The sequence below is a fragment of the Ceratotherium simum genome, chromosome 24, assembly GCF_057802395.1.
Source record: "Ceratotherium simum simum isolate JZ-2026a chromosome 24, ASM5780239v1, whole genome shotgun sequence".
Taxonomy (NCBI): domain Eukaryota; kingdom Metazoa; phylum Chordata; class Mammalia; order Perissodactyla; family Rhinocerotidae; genus Ceratotherium; species Ceratotherium simum.
In genome coordinates, this window is record NC_141923.1 from 14,089,439 (window position 1) to 14,110,313 (window position 20,875).

A 20,875-nucleotide genomic window follows, 5' to 3' on the forward strand; every position below is an offset into this window, starting at 1 on the left:
TCATAAGAGCTAAAACGTGGAAACAATCTGAATGTCCACCAACTGACGAATGGATAAACAAAATGTGGTATGTCCATACAATGGATTATTCAACCAGAACATGAAGGAACTTTCAAAATATTACGCTAAGTGCAAGAAGCCAGTAACAAAAGACTACAAACTATATGATTCCATTTATATGAAATGTCCAGAATAGATAAATCTATAGTGACAGAAAGTAGATTAGTGGTTGCTTAAGGCTGGGGGAAGGATGGAATAAGGAGGTGACAGCTAAAAGATACAAGGTTTCTTTCTGAGGTGATGACAATGTTCTAAAATCGTGGTGATTACTGCACATATCTGTGAATACACTGAATTGTACGCTTCAAATGGATGAATTATGGGGTATGTAAATTATATCTCGATAAAGCTATTTTTAAAAAGAAAGAAAAGATCTCAAAACAATGATCTATCTTCCACTCTAAGAAACTAGGAAAAAAAAAAGAGGAAATTTGAACCAAATCAAGCAGAAAGAGGAAAATAAAGAGCAGAAATCAATGAAATTAAGAACAGAACAACAATAGACAAAGTTGACAAACATCTAGCCAGACTGACCAAGGAAAAAGAGAGAAGACACAAATAACAAACAGCAAAAATGAAAGAGGAAAGGAACATCAATAGAAACCCCAGAAAGATAATAAGGGACTAGTAGAAACAACTCTATGCCCATAAATTTGACAATTTAGACGAAATAGAGAAATTCCTTAAAAGACACAAACTACCAAAGTTTAATCAAGAAGACATAGATAACCTGAATAGTTTGTATTTATTATAGAAATTAAACTTATAGTTCAAAACCTTCCAGCAATAAAATCTCCAGGCCCAGATGTCTTCACTGGTAAATTCTACCAAATACTTAAGAAAAAATAATGCCAACTCTACACAAACTCTTGGAGGATACATAGAGGAAAGAACACATCCAAATTCATTTTATGGGGTCAGCATTACATGACACTGAAACCAGACAAAGACATTACGGAAAAAGAAAACTACAGACCAGTATCCCTCATGAATACAGATGTGAAAATTCTCAACAAATTACTAGCAAACTGAATCTAGAACACATGAAAAGAATCAATCATCACAGCCAACTAGGGTTTATTCCAGGAATGCAAGGCTGGTTCAGCATTTGAAAATCAATCAATGCAACCTACCATGTTAATAAATGTGACTCTATAAAAATACACGACTTTCTCATGGCAAAAGCAAATAAACATCATAAACAAAGTCAAAAGATAAATGATAACGGGGCTGGCCCCGTGGCATAGTGGTTAAGGGCGTGCGCCCCGCTTCGGCGGCCCAGGGTTCATAGGTTCGGATCCTGGGCACAGACCTACACACCACTTATCAAGCCATGCTGTGGCAGTCATCCCACACACAAAGTAGAGGAAGATGGGCATGGATGTTAGCCCAAGGCCAATCTTCCTCAGCAAAAAGAGGAGGATTGGCAATGGATGTTAGCTCAGGGCTAGTCTTCCCTACCAAAAAAAACAAAATTAAAAAAAAAAAGATAAATGATAAATTGGCAGAAAATATGTACAACATATATCACAGATAAAGGGGCAAAAACCTTAATTTATATGAAGAACATTTAAAAAAATTTTAGACATCCAAAAATCTTATTAAAAGGTAGCCTCTAAACATCATGTTCAAGTTCACTCATAATTAGAGAAATGTAAACTCAAACCACACTGAGATTCCATTTCTCATTGATCAGATTGCAAAGACTCAAAAGCTTGGCAATACCTTTGTTGGTAGTGTGGTGGGGAAACAGGTACTTGCATACATTGTGGAGGTTCACTTAGGTCTTAACATCTGATCATAAACTGGTGTTTTCAGGACCCTAGAGTTAGGACACCACTCAGAGCCTGCAACGGGCCCTAAAAACGCCTTATCCTGTTCTGCCTTGGCCGTATGAGCAGAGATTTTGAGGTAACTTTTTCAATGGCAAGGTGGAGAAGTCATCTTCTGGTTGATTTTTTAAAAAAATTCCCTTAAACAAGTAAGCCTTTGTTAAATATACGCTCACTCTTAGGTGCTGAACAATAGCAATAAACATTAGTCTCACCTATAGATTGTTACAAATGAAAACATACTACAAGTCTGGACTTTTGAAATGAACCAGCACGGTCTGGGACTCAAAGGAATGGCCCTCTTTGCTTCTCCCTGCCATCTATCTACTCACTCTGTGACACCTGGGTGGCCCCGTACACTTCACCCTTGTTTCTCCTCCACTACCCACATACTTCTGACGCCAGACGCCATCGGACACGTTTATATTGTGATGTCTTTTAATCCTGCATCTTTGCAGTAACTCCACCTTTGCCAAAATGGAGGCTCATGCTAGAGGCCAGCTGGCAATGAAAGGGTGAATGGAAGCAAAGTTTCTAGAGCCCTGCTTCTCAAACTTCAAGGTGCACCAGAATTAACTAGAGATCTTTTTAAAATGCAGATTCGGATTCAAGTCGGGCTTGGGAGGGTTCTAAGATTCTGCATTTCTACCAAGCTCCCTGGTGATGCTAATGTGCTGGGTCACAGACTGGACCTTGCAAAGCAAGGGGCCACAAAAGACATTTGGGTAGGCTCTCCAGGGTTGGTGGCACAACTCAGTCTCCCTGCCTCCTGCCCCACCCCTACACATTCAATCAATCACCAACCCTCCTCTCCACCTCCCCTGCTCTAGTCTGGACCCTAATCAGCCCTCAGGTGGATTACTGCAAGTCTCCTCATTTACTTCCCTGCCTTTTTTCCCCCACTTTAATCCATTCTTTGAAATTGCACAGACATGATCTTTCTAAAATGCAAGCCTCACCAAGTCCCACCCAGCTTCAGCTCTTTGGATGACTCCCCACTTCCTTACAACGCTGTCGAAACTTCTTGACTGAGCCCATTAGGCCCCTCACAAGCTGGCCCCTGCCTGCCTCGCCAGCAGCACCCCCTCTAGGTCTCGGCTACGTGGCGTTACTTGCAGTTCCTTCCGCATACTTTTCCGCACATGGTGTGGCCACGTCTCTGCGAGACAAACTCTTATTCACCCTTAAAAACATTGGTCAAATATTACATCCTCAGCAAAGCCAAGGGTTAATCACACCCTCCCCCGTACTATTTCTATACCTTATAGAGGCTTTCCAAGACATTCTTTTAAACTAACTTATTCACGTACTGTCCCCCTGACACACCATAAGGCTCCTAACGTCAGGGACCATGTCTTAGTCTTCATTACATTCTCACTGGACACTGAGTTCTGAGAGGACACACAGCTTTGCAGTATGGCACATGTCGTCAATGTACTCAGGAGAGAGAGCAGGGAACTCATTCGGGATGCCTGGCTCTTAAGTCCCAAATCTGCCAATGCTCAGCAAATTTAGGCAGATCACTTAACCTATGTCCTCTATTGAGATGCTATGATACACAACAATATAAGTGAGAATGCTTGGGAAAATATCAAGTGCTGTTTTACCAATTAAAAAAGGCACTTCTCGTTGAAGACTTTGGGTATGCCAGGCACGTTACACTGATTGCTCCTAACCTTCATGACATCTCTGTGAGGCAGGTAGTATGAGCCCATTGTACAGACAGGCAAAGCTAAGCCCATTGTACCGACATGCAAAGCTAAGAGGAGTTAAGAATTCTATTTAAAGTGACACCACTAGGAATGTGGCAGAGCCAGGACTCAAACCCAAATCTTCATTGGTTCCAAATGTATGCATTTTCTAGTAAGGTTTCATGTAAGGTTTTCTCATTACATAAAAGTATACTGCATCGTTTAATAATCCAGCTTTGTATTAAATGACAGGTTTTATTTTTATTGGTCTACATGCAGCTTTTAAAAATACTAAAGATGGGGGCTGTCCCAGTAGCGTAGTGGTAAAGTTTGCACGCTCCGCTTTAGCAGCCCAAGGTTCAGATCCCGGGCACGGACCTATATACCGCTTATTGAGGCATGCTGTGGCGGTGTCTCACATACAAAATAGAGGAAGACTGGCAACAGATGCTAGCTCAGGGCCAATCTTCCTCACCAAAAAAAAAAAAAAAGCTGTAGATTTAACTTGACTTATGTTCATTCCTTACTCCCTCTTGAGAAAAGTTTCATTCTTATTCAAAGGGCTTATCATAGTGTTTAGCACTCAGCAGAGGCTCAACAATGTTTATTAAATACATCCAATAGGAACACAGTCTCCTAAGTGTAAAACATGAATAATGATAATACCTATCTCATAGGGTTGTTATAAGGATTAAATGAGTAACGTAAAGTGCTTAGAATACTGGCTGGCAGAGAGAGTACTCAGTATATATTCACTATAAATTATTGTTATTCTTTAGGTTGAATCATATAAAATTGCCATTTTTGTAGTCACAATTTGACAAATATCAACCATTTCATATGATTCAACCTATACCTTTAAGAGAAAGTTCCAGGAAAAAGAAATTAGTTGAAATCTGTTTACTTGAGCTTCCTGGTTTTCAATTTAACACTTATACTTCAGCATTGCCATGTTTTAGTGTATTACTTCCTGTTCTCTGAAAAAAATTTCTTTGAAATAGTTCACTGAAATTTTCCCCAAAGCAGCAGTCTGCCATTACCAAAGAGTAGGTTGGAATAGATACTCTCTAATGCATTACATCACAAAGGACCCAAAATCCCCTATTTTGTTCCTGCATTTGACAATAATATTAACTTATTTCAATATTTTAAGAATGTTCAAAAATGTCAGATCTGTGACAGAATATAAAACTATCAGAATATAATTTTTGTAGTATGTTTATACTTCATTATTTATTTTAAACTGATTTATGCAGAAATGTATACCTAAAAAGTTGTATTTAAATCAAACCTTTAAAATTAAAAATGAAATGACCAAGTTAAATGATTCAACTGAGAACTGATCATTTAAAGGACATTTGTGACAAACTCTGCAGGCATTCAGCTTATTTTTTTTAAGATCCAATTCTTACGTGGGTTTGATTTTTAGAAAAATACTTTTAAGTTTTTCCTCTAAGATCAGGAACAAGGCAAGGATGTCTGCTTTCAACACTTCTGTCAATATAGTACTAGAAGTTCTAGCCAGAACAATTAGGCAAGAAAAAGAAATAAAAGACATCCAAATTGGGAAGAAAGAAGTAAAATTATCTCGTTTGCAGATGATATGATCTTAAATGTAGAAAACAGATTCTACAAAAAAACAGAATAAATGAATTCAACAAAGTAGTATGATATAAAATTAATGCACAAAAATTAGTTGTGTTTCTATATGCTAACAATGAATAATCCAGAAAAAGAAATCAGGAGAACAATTCCATTTCCAATAACATCAAAAAGAATAAAATACTTGGAATTAACTTAACCCAGGAGGTGAAAGACTTATACAATGAAAACTACCAAACACTGTTGAAAGAAATTAAAGAAAACATAAATAAATGGAAACACATCCCAAGTTCATGAATTAGAAGACTTAATATTGTTAAAACATCAATATTACCGAGTGATCTACATATTCAATGCGATCCCTATCAAAATCTCAATGATGTTTTTTGCAGAAACAGAAAATCCATCCTAAAATTCATACGGAATCTCAAGGGACCCCAAGTAGCCAAACAATCTTCAAAAAGAAGTACAAAACTGGAGGACTCACACTTCCTGATTAAATAATAAAACTAAGAGTTGGTTCTTTAGAAAGATAAACAAAATTGACAAACCCTTATCCAGACTAACCAAGGAAAAAAGAGAGGACCCAAATCAACAAAATTATAAATGAAAAAGGAGACATTACAACTAATACCACAGAAATACAAAGGATAAGAGGCTAGTGTGAACAACTATACCAACAAACTAGATAACCTAGAAGAAATGGAAAAATTCTTAGAAACATCCAACATACCAAGGCTGAATCAGGAAGAAACAGAAAATCTGGACAGACCAAATGCTGCTAGACTGAATCAGTAATCAAAAATCTCCCAATGAAGAAAAGCCCAGGACTAGATGGCTTCAAAGGTGAATTTTACCAAACATTTAAAGAAGAATTAACACCAATCCTTCTCAAACTCTTCCAAAAAACAGAATAGGAGACTCCAAAACTCATTTTACAAGGCTAGCATTACCCAAATACTAAAGCCAGAAAAGGGCAATACCACAAAAGAAACTAGAGGTCAATATCTCTGATGAATATAGATGCAAAAATTCTCAATAAAATACTAGCAAACCAAATTCAGCAACACATTAAAAAGATCATTCACCATGATCAAGTGGGATTTATCCCTGGGGTGCAAGGATGGTTCAATATACACAAATAAATCAATGTGATATGTCACAATAATAGAATGAACAAATAAAAAAATCATATGATCATTTCAATAGATGCAGAAAAAGCATTTGACAAAATTCCACATTCGTTCGCGATAAAAACGCTTTAAAAATTAGGTATAGAAGGAACTTACCTCAACATACTAAAGGCCGTATAAAACAAGCCCACAACTAACATCATACTCAATGGCGAAAGGTTGAAAACCTTTGCTCTAAGATCAGGAACAAGAAAGTGGTGCCCACTCTCACCACTCCTCTTCAACATAGTACTGGAAGTCCTAGCCAGAGACACAGGGCTAGAAAAAGAAATAAAAGGTATCAGAATTGGCAAGGAAGAAATAGAATTTCCTTTATTTGCAGATGACATGATACTACATAGAGAAAATCCTCAAGACTCCACCAAAAAACTGTCAGATCTAGTCAACAAATTCAGTCAAGTTGCAGGACACAAAATTAACACAGAAAAACACGTAGTGTTTCTAAACACTAACAATGAATTATCTGAAAAATAAAGAAAGAAAATTATTCCATTCAAAATAGCATCAAAATCAATAAAATACTTAGGAATAAATTTAACCAAAGAGGTGAAAGAGCTCTACACTGAAAACTACAAGAAACAAAGAAATTGATGAAAGAAATCGAAGACAAATAAATGGAAAGGTATCCCGTGTTCATCATGGATTGGAGGAAAACTGTTCAAATGTCCATATTACCCACAGCCATCTATAGATTCAAAATAATCCCTATCAAGATTCCAATGGCATTTTTTTTTTACAGAAGTAGAAAAGACAATCCTAAAATGTATACGGAACCTCAAAAGACCCCAAATAGCCAAAGCAATTCTGAGAAAGAACAACAAAATGGGAAGCATCCCAGTTCCTGATTTCAAGATATATTACAAAGCTATACTAATCAGATCAATAAGGTCCTGGCATAAAAACAGACACATAGACCAATGGAACAGAATTGAGACCCCAGAAATAAACCCATGCATATATGGTCAACTAATATTTGACAAGGGAGCCAAGAATACTCAACAGAGAAAAGACAGCTTCTTCACTAAATGGTGCTATGAAAATTGAATATTTACACGTAAAAGAATGAAACCAGACCCCTATCTTACACCACTCACAAAAATTAACTTGAAGACAGTTCAGGATGGTGACACAGGAAGATCCTAAACTCACCTCCTCCCAAGGACACCCTGAATCTACAGCTACATATGGAACAATTTCCTCTGAAAACTAGCTGAGCAACTCCCTCACATCAGGTTAGTGAGAAAAAGGCCGCATGGAAGCAGGTGGGACAGGCTGAGACACAATCTTGCCATAAACCCCATCCCTGGCATGGTGACCCACAATCAGGAGGGAACTCCCAAACCTGCAGCTTCTCCCTGAGGAGCAAAGGGTTCGTCCTCCACATCAGGCACCCCAACTTTTAAGACCTGCACCTGACAGACAAGCTTCCAAAACCTCTGGCTTTGAAAACCAATGGGGCTCACATCTGTGAGACCCGAAGGGCTGTAGTGGATTGAGAAAGGCCTCTTAAAGGGCTCACACATAGACTCACTCACCCCAGGGCCCAGGGCAGGGGCCAGGACCTACTGGGATACTCTGGGGATGGAGGCTGGTGGGCACCATATTTGCGCTCTCTCTTTGCCTTGCTAAAGCTGGAGGATGCCATCTCTTGCCATGCCGCACCCCCCATCCCCCATCCCCCCGCCCAGCAGGCACCATCTTCACACTCTCCCTCTGCCAAGCTCCAGAGTACCAGTATCTCCCAGAGGGAGATGACATGTATCTGTTGCCCTGGTTTTTATGCCTGGTGCCCAGGTTTTTGCAGCTGCCACCCAAGAGACATCCCCTGATCACCTGGCTCTGGAGGCCAGGAGGGCTTGCATTCCTGGGTCCCATGGAACTGTAACAATCAGAGAGACAGTTCTTGGTAGACTACCACCCCAGGGCACTGCAGAGACAGCAGACTGAAACACACTCCCAGTCAATCTGAGAAAGAGGACTATTTGCTTGTCCAGGACCTTGGCCTGAGGGGCAGGCTTTTCTGGCATACTTCTAGGGGCACACAGGGTGCTATCAGGCAACAAAGGCTGGTGGACACCATCTTTGAGCTTTCCCTCTGCTTTGCTCCAGCTCACCGCTATTTCCCAGAAAAGAGCCTATTTACGTGTCTGGTGCCCTGATTTTTGCAGCTGCTTGCCAGGGGACACCTCTACATCGCCTGGCTCTGGGGGCCAGCGGGGCTTATGCTCATGGGTCCCACAGGACCGTAACCAAATGGAGAAAGAGTTCTTAAATAGCTACCACCCTCAGGGCACAGCAAAAGGCAACAGACCTAGGAGCTCAGTCTCTCTGTGAAAGAGGCCTGTTAGCTTATCATAGTGGCAGCCTGAGGGGCAGGCTTCTAATTAAACACACAGCTAACGGCCTTCTTTAATCCTTTGCAGAGACCTCAGAGGTCAGGCGCTATCTTTAAGCTCTTCCTCTGCCATGCTCCAGAACACCAGTATCTCTGAGGGGAGCTCTTACAGGTCTCTGGTACCCTGGTTTTTTTCTCTGGTGCCTAGGTTTTTGCAGCTGCCGCCAGGGGATGCCCCTTGATCACCTGGCTCCGGTGGCCAGGGGGGCTTGCATTCCTGGGTCCCACAAGACTACAACAATCAGAGAGACAGTTCTTGGCAGGCTACCAGCCCCAGGGCACTGCACAGACAGCAGACTGAAACACATCCCCAGTCTTCCTGAGAAAGAGGCCAATTTTTTTGTCCTGGAGCTTTGGTCTGGGGGCAGGCCTCAGATCTGGCACACATCTAGAGGCCTATGGAGATGCTCTCAGGGAACACAGGCCAGGAGACTCCATCTTCACACTTCCCTCTGCCTCGCTCCAGCTTGCCAGTATTTCCCAGATAGGAGCTTTACACTCATCTGGAGCTCCAATTTTTGTGACTGTCACCCAGGGGACACCTCCATATCACCTCACTCTGGTGGCCAGCAGGGCTTATGCTTGCAGTCCTACATGACTGTACATATTTGTGTACTTTAAAAGCTGCTGCCTGAGGGTCTGGCTTCCAATCAGCCTGAATAGAGGTGCTGGCTGAGATCTTCCCCTTGGGACACTGACAGGTCTTGGCATACACTCAAATACTGGGAGCTATTAAAATAAAATAGGCTGGTTGGACAACCACAAAGGTTTGAGAAACAACCAAGAGCTGAGGCAGGGTTGAATGATGAGGTTCATCTCCTACACAAAGCCACTCCTTCAAGACTAGGACAAGCAGCTGTTTCATCTAATGCATAGAAACCAACACTGAGAGTCAAGCAAAATGAGGAAACAAAGGAATAGGTTCCAAACGAAAGAATAAGACAAAAGCTCAGGAAAAAACCTTTATGAAACAGAGATGAGAAATTTACCTGATAAAAGAGTTCAAAGTAATGGTCATAAAGATGCTCACTGAACTTGGAAGAAGAATGGATGAACACAGTGGGAACTTCAAAAAATAAGGAGAAAATATAAGAAAGTACCAAACAGAAGTCACAGAACTGAAGAATACATTAACTGCACTGAAAAATACACTAGAGGACAACAATACGTTAAAAAGATTATACACCATGATCAAGTGGGATTTATTCCAGGTATGCAGGGATGGTTTAACATTCGCAAATCAATCAACGTGATACACTACATTAATAAAATGAAGAATAAAAATCACATGATCATCTCAATAGATGCAGAGAAAGCATTTGACAAGATACAGCATCCATTTATGATAAAAACTCTGAATAAAATGGGTATAGAAGGAAAGTACCTCAACATAATAAAGACCATATATGAGAAACCCACAGCTAATATCATCCTCAATGGTGAAAAACTGAAAGCTATCCCTCTAAGAACAGGAACCAGACAAGGATGCCCACTGTCACCACTCCTATTTAACATAGTACTGGAAGTCCTAGCCAGAGCAATCAGGCAAGACAAAGAAATAAAAGGGATCCAAATTGGAAAGGAAGAAGTGAAACTGTCACTATTTGCAGATGACATGATTTTATATATAGAAAACCCTAAAGAATCCACCAGAAAACTTTTAGAAGTAATAAACGAATATGGTAAAGTTGCAGGATACAAAATCAACATACAAAAATCAGTTGCATTTCTATACACTAACAACGAAGTAGCAGAAAGAGAAATTAAGAATACCATCCCATTTACAATTGCAACAAAAAGAATAAAATACCTAGGAATAAACTTAACCAAAGAGGTGAAAGAGCTGTACAAGGAAAACTATAAAACATTGCTGAAAGAAATTGAAGAAGACACAAAGAAATGGAAAGATATTCCATGCTCTTGGATTGGAAGAATTAACATAGTTAAGATGTCCATACTTCCTAAAGCCATCTGTAGATTCAATGCAATCCCTATCAAAGTTCCAACAACATTTTTCACAGACATAGAACAAAGAATCCTAAAATTTACTTGGAACAACAAAAGACCCCGAATAAGTAAAGGAATCCTGAGAAAAAAGAACAAAGCTGGAGGTATCACACTCCCTGATTTCAAAATATACTACAAAGCTATAGTAACCAAAACAGCATGGTACTGGCACAAAAACAGACACACAGATCAATGGAATAGAATCGAAAGCCCAGAAATAAACCCACACATCTATGGACAGCTAATCTTTGACAAAGGAGCCAAGAACATACAATGGAGAAAAGAAAGTCTCTTCAACAAATGGTGTTGGGAAAACTGGACAGCCACATGCAAAAAAATGAAAGTAGACCCTTACCTAAACCCTACACAAAAATTAACTCCAAATGGATTAAAGACTTGAATGTAAGACCTGAAACTATGAAACTTCTAGAAGAAAACATAGGCAGTACACTCTTCGACATCGGTCTTAGCACTTAGCAACATATTTTCAAGCACCATGTCTGACTGGGCAAAAGAAACAACAGAAAAAATAAGCAAATGGGACTACATCAAACTAAAAAGCTTCTGCACAGCAAAGGAAACCATCAACAAAACGAAAAGACAACCTAACAATTGGGAGAAGATATTTGCAAACCATACATCTGATAAGGGCTTAATCTCCAAAATATACAAAGAACTGATGCATCTCAACAACAAAAAAACTAACAACCCAATTAAAAAATGGGCAAAAGACCTGAACAGACGTTTCTCCAAAGAAGATATACACATGGCCAACAGGCACATGAAAAGATGTTCAAAGTCATTAACTATCAGGGGAATGCAAATCAAAACTACAATGAGATATCACCTCACACCCGTCAGAATGGCTATAATTAACAAGACAGGAAACATGTGTTGGAGAGGATGTGGAGAGAAGGGAACTCTCATACACTGCTGGTGGGAGTGCAAACTGGTGCAGCCACTATGGAAAACAGTATGGAGATTCCTCAAAAAATCAAGGATAGAACTACCATATGATCCAGCTATTCCACTGCTGGGTATTTATCCAAAGAACTTGAAAACATCAATGCATAAAGATACATGCACCCCTGTGTTCATTGCAGCGTTATTCACAATAGCCAAGACTTGGAAACAACCTAAGTGCCCATCAAGGGACGAATGGATAAAGAAGATGTGTATATATACACAATGGAATACTACTCAGCCATAAGAAACGATGAAATCCAGCCATTTGTGACAACATGGATGGACATTGAGGGTATTATGCAAAGTGAAATAAGTCAGAGGGAGAAGGTCAAATACCGTATGATTTCCTTCATTAAGTAGTAGATAATAACAACAATAAACAAACACATAGAGACAGAGATTGGATTGGTGGTTACCAGAGGGGAGGGAGGAGGGCGAAAGGGATAATTCGGCACATGTGTGTGGTGATGGGTTGTAATTAGTATTTGGGTGGTGAACATGATGTAATCTATGCAGAAATAGAAGTATAATGATGTACACCTGAAATTTATACAATGTTATAAACCAATGTTACTGCAATAAACAAAAAATAAAAAAAAACAACAAATAAATACATCTTAGTAATGATCTGTATGTCCTCACATTGGATTGAGGCCTTTCCTTGCAGAAAAGCGAGGAAAGGCTCTAACAGTAGGAAAGTTACTATTAGAGAGAACAATTCCTGATTGGGGAATTCCCACCGAGTTACATAGCGTCCGGGGAACTCATTTCACTGGACAAATAATTAAATCTATTTGTAATATTTGGCCAATAATGCAGCATTTCCACTGCGTTTACCATTCCCAATCCTCAGGATTGGTGGAAAGAACTAATGGCACGATCAAAATTCAATTGGCAAAGCTTTCAGAAGCATTTAGTCTCTCATGGCCAAATGCTCTTCCGCTAATGCTCCTCAATCTTAGATCTACGCCCTTTGGTAAACATCGACTGTCTCCTTTCGAAATAATAACTGGACGACCTATGCAATTAGCAAAAGGCTTCTCCACCTGAATGGACTTGAACTCCAGTCTCTGACACCTGACTTCGACTGACCAAGACTAATATCTCCAAACCAGGATGAGAAGAAGACAACATCTGTTGTAGACAGCTGTCCCAAGACTCCGGACCAGGCCTGTATTCCTAACATTATATCTCCTCATTTAAACCCTGGTAATGTTTAAGCTTTATGTAATTGCTAAAACAATCAATGTCTAGATTGCCTTACCATTTTCCTACACCAATACTTTACCCTTCAAATTTATAAGATAGATTAAAACCTAATTACAAAACCTTTTGTTAATTACAAAAAAAAGAAAATGCCATTTAAGGTTTTCCTAATGCTATGCTTGTTTTTCCAATCTACATCTGAATGGACCTCTGATGGCAATGTTTTTCTGCAATGGGCACATTCCTTTGCTACAGACAAAAATCAGTCCAATTGTTGGATATGCAGCCAAATTCCACTTTATAACACCTCTGGGTTGCCTTGGTGGGTCTCTCCCTTTCAAGGCACAGATTGGAAAGCTCTAAAGCAATTTATTGTGATAGAATGATCTAGTTCTAATGTTTGCAGTTCGTCTGATATTACTAATTATGATCCTGAAACACGGCCAGTAGCCCATACTACAAATAACACAGGACACAGCTATTCTTTTTCTGTTACTCAAACCATTCAATTATCCCAACAAATTGCAGATAAACAAAAGAAACCAGACATTACAGTTAAAACTATGGAAGATTTCACACAAATTTGGGATGGATATGTTTGGCTTACTCCTCGCCATGGATCTTTAAACATACCAGCACATTTATGTTGGGAACAGAGAAATCATTCCAAACTAAATCTACCAAATTACATTCAGAAGATGGGCTGGATACCCCCCGAATGTCAGAATACCATTATACTTAAAAAAAGTGATTGGTTTGGAACAGACTGGTCTCAAAGACCAGGCGTCTATTGGATGGCTTCTAATGGAACTCGATGGTTATGTGGAACAAACCTCTGGCCTTGGCTGCCACCAGGATGGCTAGGGTGCTGCACTCTGGCTTCCCTTGGATACAGGGAAAGATTCACCCAGAGCTAACATCTGATGCCAATCTGCCTCTCCTGAAGGCCAGATGGGCTCGTTCAGTGTTCCACTGGTATGATCACCTAGCAGCTACATTTGCTCCTTCCTTGGGGCTAGAAGATGTTATATCACATAGACAGGCTCTGACAAAATTTACTCAACAAGCCCTTAATGATAGTCAGGCAAGAATAGTTTTATTAAATACTGAAATGTCTTTAATGAGAATAGCTGTCCTTCAAAATAGAATGGCCTTAGATATTCTTACAGCATCCCAAGGTGGTACACGTGCGATCATTCAAACAGAACGCTGTGTTTTTATACCTGCCGAGTCTTCCAATGTGTCATCTCTACTAAAGCACATGAAAAAACAGGCTAGGATTTGATTGCTGTGCTCATCCTGTGACCACCCAACTCGAGACAACAGCCACGCCCATGGAGACAGCAGACCTGATACCCACAGTGTCCATCAATCAACGTGCCAACAGGTCAATGTCGTGGCTATTGTAAAAGGGACATTGCAATCACATGTGGTACATGCTCTTTGATGGTATATAACCACGTTGTACACCTCACTTCTTTGCAGTGCTCCATTTCTTTTTTTTTTTTTTTTTTTTTAAAGATTTTATTTATTCATTTTTTTCCCCCCAAAGCCCCAGTAGATAGTTGTACATCATAGGTCCGCATCCTTCTAGTTGCTGTACGTGGGACTCGGCCCTGGGTTGGACGGAGAAGTGGTGCCTCGGGGCGCGCCCGGGATCCGAACCCGGGCCGCCAGCATCAGAGCGCGCGCACTTTGCAGTGCTCCATTTCTTCATGAAAGGACTCTCCCGGGCTATATGGTCCTCAAAGGTTGGCTCATAATAAACTCACCCCAATTTTGATCTTAAAAAAAAAAAAATACACTAGAGGGGTTCAACAGTAGACTAGATGAAACAGAAAAAAGGATCTATGAACTCGAAGACAGGGCAGTGAAATTTACCCTTCCAGAGCAGCAAAAAGAAAAAAGAACCAAAAAAAGTGAAGATAGCTTAAGGAACTTATGGGACAACATCAAGCATAATAACATTCACACTATCGGGGGCCCAGAAGGAGAAGAGAGAGAGAAAGGGGCAGAAAACTTATTTGAAGATGTAATGGCTGAAAACTTCCCTAACCTGGGGAAGGAAACAGACATCCAGATCCAGGAAGCCCAGACAGTGCCAAATAAAATGAACCCAAAGAGACCCATACCAAGACACATTATAATTAAAGTGTCAAAACTTAAAGACAAGGAGAGAATCTTAAAGGCAGCAAGAGAAAAAACAACTTTTTACACACAAGAGAACCCCATAAGACTATCCGATTTTTCAGCAGAAACTTTGCAGTCCAGAAAAGAGTGGCATGATATATTCAAAGTGCTGGGAAAAAAACCAACAGACAACAACTTCCAACCAAGAATACTCTACCCAGCAAACTCATCATTCAGAATTGAAGGAGAGATAAAGAGTTTTCCAGAAAAGCAAAAACTAAAGGAGTTCATCACCACTAACCCAGCCTTACAAGAAATGTTAAAGGGACTTCTTTAGGCTGAAAAGAAAGGGTGCTAATTATTAACAAGAAAACATATGAAAATATAAACCTCACTGGTAAACGTAAATCTATAGTAAAGGCAATGGATTAATCACTTATAAAGCTAGTATGAAGGTTAAAGATAAAAGTTGTTAAAATAACTATAACTACAATAACTAGTCAAGGGATACACAAGATTAAAATATGCAAAATGTGACATCAAAAACATAAATGGGGGGGAGTAAAAATGTAGAGCTTTAGAATGCATTCAAACTTAAGTTGTTACCAAATTAAACAGACTATTACAAATAGAAGTTGGCATATGTAAGCCTAATGGTAACCACAAAGCAAAAACCTACAGTAGATACATAAAAGATAATGAGAAAGGAATCTAAGCATACCACTAAAGAAAGCCATCAAACCACAAAGGAAAAGAGCAAGAGAAGAAGAAAGGAACAGAGAAGAACTACAAATCAGCCCGAAAACAATTAACAAAATGGCAATAAGCACATACCTGTCAATAATTACTTCAAATGTAAATAGACTAAATTCTCCAATCAAAAGATATAGAGTGGCTGAATGGATACAAAAGCAAAAATCCATCTATATGCTGCCTATAAGAGACTCACTTCAGATGTAAGTACACACAGAAACTGAAAGGGAAGGGATGGAAAAAGATATTCCATGCAAATGGAAACCAAAAGAAAGCTGGGGTAATTATACTTATACCAGACTAAACAGACTTTTAAAAAAAGGCCATAATAAGAGACAAAGAAAGGCATTACATAATGATAAAGGGGTCAATCCAACAAGAGAATTTAGCATTTGTAAATATTTATGCACCAAACATAGGAGTCCCTAAATATATAAAGCAAACATTAACAGACCTAAAGGGAAAAATAGTCAGCAATATAATAATAGTAGGGGATTTTAATACCCCACTTACATCAATGGATAGGTCATCCAGACAGAAAATCAATAACGAAACATCAGCCTTAAACAACACATTAGACCACATGGACTTGACCAGTATATAGAGAACACTCCATCCAAGAGCAGAATACACATTCTTCTCAAGTGCACATGGAACATTCTCCAGGATAGAACATATGTTAAGCCATAAAACAAGTCTTGATAAATCTAAGAAGATTGAAATTATATCAAGCATCTTTTCTGACCACAAAAGTATGAAACTAGAAATCAATTACAAGAAGAAAACTGAAAATTCACAAATATATGGATATTAAACAATATGCTACTGAACAACCAATGGGTCAAAGAAGAAATCAAAAAATACCTTGACACAAATGAAAATGGAAATGCAACATACCAAAATCTATGGGATACAGCAAAAGCAGTTCTAAGAGGGAAGTTCACAGTGATAAATGACTACCTCAGGAACCAAGAAAAATCTCAAACAACTAATTTTATACCTCAAGGAACTAGAAAAAGAAGAACAAAGTCCAAAGTTAGAAGAAGGAAGGAAATAATAAAGATCAGAGTGGAAATATATGAAATAGAGACTAAAAAGACAAAAGAAAAGATCAATGAAACTAACAGCTGGTTCTTTGAAAAGATAAACAAAATTGACAAACCTTTAGCTAGACCAACCAAGGAAAAACCAGGGCTCAATTAAATAAAATCAGAAATGAAAGAGGAGACATTACAAATAATACCACAGAAATACAAAGGATCATCACTATGAACAATTATATGCCAACAAACTGGACACCGTAGAAGAAATGGATAAATTTCTAGAAACATACAACATTCCGAGACTGAATCATAAAGAAATAGAAAATCTGAATAGACTGATTACTAGTAAGGAGATTGAATCAATAAAAAACACCTCCCAACAGAAAGAAGTCCAGTAGCAGATGGCTTCCCCAGTGAATTCTACCGAACACTCAAAGAAGAATTAATACCAATTCTTCTCAAACTCTTCCAAAAATAGAGGAGGAGGGAACATTTCCAAACTCATTTTACAAGGCCAGCATTACCCAAATACTAAAACCAGACAAGAACACCACAAGAAAAAAATTTACAGCCAATAGATGAACATAGATGCAAAAATCCTCAACAAAATATTAGCAAACAAAACTCAATAATACATTAAAAGAATCATACACGATGATCAAGTGGGATTTATTCCAGGAATGCAAGGATGGTTCAACATCTACAAATCAATGAATGTGATAATCACTTTAACAAAATGAATAAAAATCAGACAATAATCTCAATAGATGCAGAAAAAGCATTTGACAAAATTCAACATCCATTCATGATAAAAACTCTCAACAAAGTGGGTATAGAAGGAACGTACCTCAACATAATAAAGGCCATATATGGCAAGCTCACAGCTAACATCATACTCAATGGGGAAAAGCTGAAAGCTTTTCCTCTAAGATCAGGAACAAGACAAGGATGCCCACTCTCACTGCTTTTATTCGATATAGTATTGGAAGTCCTAGCCAGAACAATTAGGCAAGAAAAAGAAATAAAAGACATCTAAATTGGAAAAGAAGAAGTAAACTGTCACTATTTGCAGATAACATGATATTATATAAAGAAAATCCTAAAGACTCCACCATAAAACTGTTAGAACTAACAAATTCAGTAAAGTTGCAGGATACAAAATCAATATACAAAAACCTGTTGCATTTCTATACATCAATAATGAACTATCAGAAAGAGAAATTAAGAAAACAATCCCATTTACAATTGCATCAAAAAGAATAAAATGCCTAGGAATAAATTTAACTAAGATAGTGAAAGACGTGTATGCTGAAAATTCTAAGACATTGATGAAAGAAATTGAAGACACAAATAAATGGAAAGATATTCCATGCTCATGGACTGGAAGAATTAATATTGTTAAAATGTCCATACTATCCAAAGCAATCTAGAGATTCAATGCAATCCCTATCAAAATTCCAATTTTCAAAGAAATAGAAAAAACAATCTTAAAATTTGTATGGAACCATAAAAGATGCTGAATAGGTAAAGCAATCTTGAGAAAGAAGAAGAAAGCTGGAGGCATCACATTCCCTGATTTCAAACTTTATTACAAAGCTATAGTAATCAAAACAGCAAGGTATTGGCATAAAAACAGACACATACATCAATGGAACAGAACAGAGAGGCAAGAAATAAACCCACGCACATATGGTCAATTAATTTACGGCAAAGAGCCATGAATATACAGTGGGGGCAAGGACAGTCTCTTCAATAAATGGTGTTGGGAAAACTGGACAGCCACATGCAAAAAGAACGAAACTGGACCCCTATTTTACACCATACACAAAAACTTAATTCAAATGGATTAAAAACTTGAACCTCAGACCTGAAACCATAAAATTCCCAGAAGAAAACAGGCGGTAAGCTCCTTGACACTGGTCTTAGTGATGATTTTTTGGATCTCACTCCAAAACCAAAGGCAACAAAAGCAAAAATAAAAATAAATGGGACTACATCTAACTAAAAAGCTTCTAAACAGCAAGAAATCATCAACAAAATGAAAAGGCAACCTACTGAATGGGAGAAAATATTTGCAAATCATATGTCTGATAAGGGGTTAATATCCAAAATACATAAAGAACTCATATAACTCAACAGCAAAAAAACAAATAATCCAATTAAAAAGTAGGCAAAGGACCTTAATAGACATTTTTCCAAAGGAGATATCTGAATGGCCAACAGGTACATGAAAAGATGCTCAAATCACTAACCATTAGGGGAACGCAAATCAAAACCACAATGAGATATATAGTCTCACACCTGTTAGAATGGCTATTATCAAAAAGACAAGAGATAGCGAATGCTAGTGAGGATGTGGAGAAAAGGGAACCCTGCGCACTGCTGGTGGGATTGTGAACTGGTACAGCCACTATGGAAAACAGTATGGAAGTTCCTCAAAAAGTTAAAAATAGAATTACCATATGATCCAGCAATCCCACTTCTGGGTATATACTCAAAAGAACTGAAAGCAGGGTCTCGAAGAGATATTTGTACACCCATGTTCATGGCAGCATTATTCACCATGGAAGCAACCCAAGTATCCATCCACTGAAGAATGGATAAGCTAAATGTGATATATACATTCAATGGCATATTATTCAGCCCTAAAAAAGAAATTCTGCAATATGCTATAAACATGGATGATCCTTGAGGACATTATGCTAACTGAAATAAGCCAGTCACAAAAAGACAAATATTGTATGATTCCACTTATATGCGGTAGTTAGAGTAGTCAAATTCATAAAGACAGAAAGTAGAATGGGGGCTGCCAGGGGCTGGGGGGAGGGGAGAATGGGGCATTATTGTTTAATAAGCATAGAGTTTCCGATTTACAAGTTGAAAAGAGTTATGGGGATGGATAGTGGTGATGACTGCACAAAAATGTGAATGTGTTTAATACTACTGAACTGTACACTTAAAAATGGTTAAGATGGTAAATTTTATGTTATGTGTATTTTAACATTAAAAAAATTTGAAGAGGCCGGCTCAGTGGCATAGCGATTAAGTTTGCCCGCTCCACTTTGGTGGCCCAGGGTTTGCAGGTTCGAATCCCGGGTGCGGACAGATGCACCGCTCACCAAGCCATGCTGTGGTGCCATCCCACATGCAAAGTGGAGGAAGATGGGCACAGATGTTAGCTCAGAGCCAATCTTCTTCAGTAAAAAGAGGATTGGCAACAGGTGTTACCTCAGGGCTGATCTTCCACACCCAAAAAAAAAAAATTTAAAATTATGAAAGTAATATATGCTTATTCTGACAAAAATCAAATACAGAGGCACATTGACAAATAGCCACTGCCTCCTCCCCCAAGTTGTACAAATAATTTAAGCTCCTATCAGGTAACACAGAGATGCCATTAGCCTACACTGCTGAGCCAGCATTTTCTTTTTATAATTTTTTATTTATTTATTTTTCCCCCAAAGCCCCAGTAGATAGTTGTTATGTCATAGCTGCACATCCTTCCAGTTGCTGTACGTGGGACGCGGCCTCAGCGTGGCCGGAGAAGCGGTGCGTCGGTGTGCGCCCAGGATCCGAACCCGGGCCGCCAGCAGCGGAGCGCGCGCACTTAACCGCTAAGCCACGGGGCCGGCCCATGAGCCAGCATTTTCTGAGAGGGGGAGAAAATTCCTTTATCAGAATGAAGAATATAATTAAAATACGGCTGTCTAGGAAGCAATGTATAAAGCAGAGAAATTATTTTTTTGCAGAAATGAACAAGAAAAAATTTAAAAATAAAGAGTTAGGTCTCAGACAGATGGAGTGAAAGCCCAGGGACGTTCTGGGGGGATGGAGGGCCACTGCTTAGTGGTTAGGAAGATGGTCTGTGCATTTGCTCCCTGAAGCTTAAGCCCCCACCCAATGGAGACTTAGGGGAAATAATTCCTATTAAGTAGTGGTAAAAAGGGGGCAGAAGATGAGGAAGAGCCAGTGATTACATACATTTATAAAGTCTTCT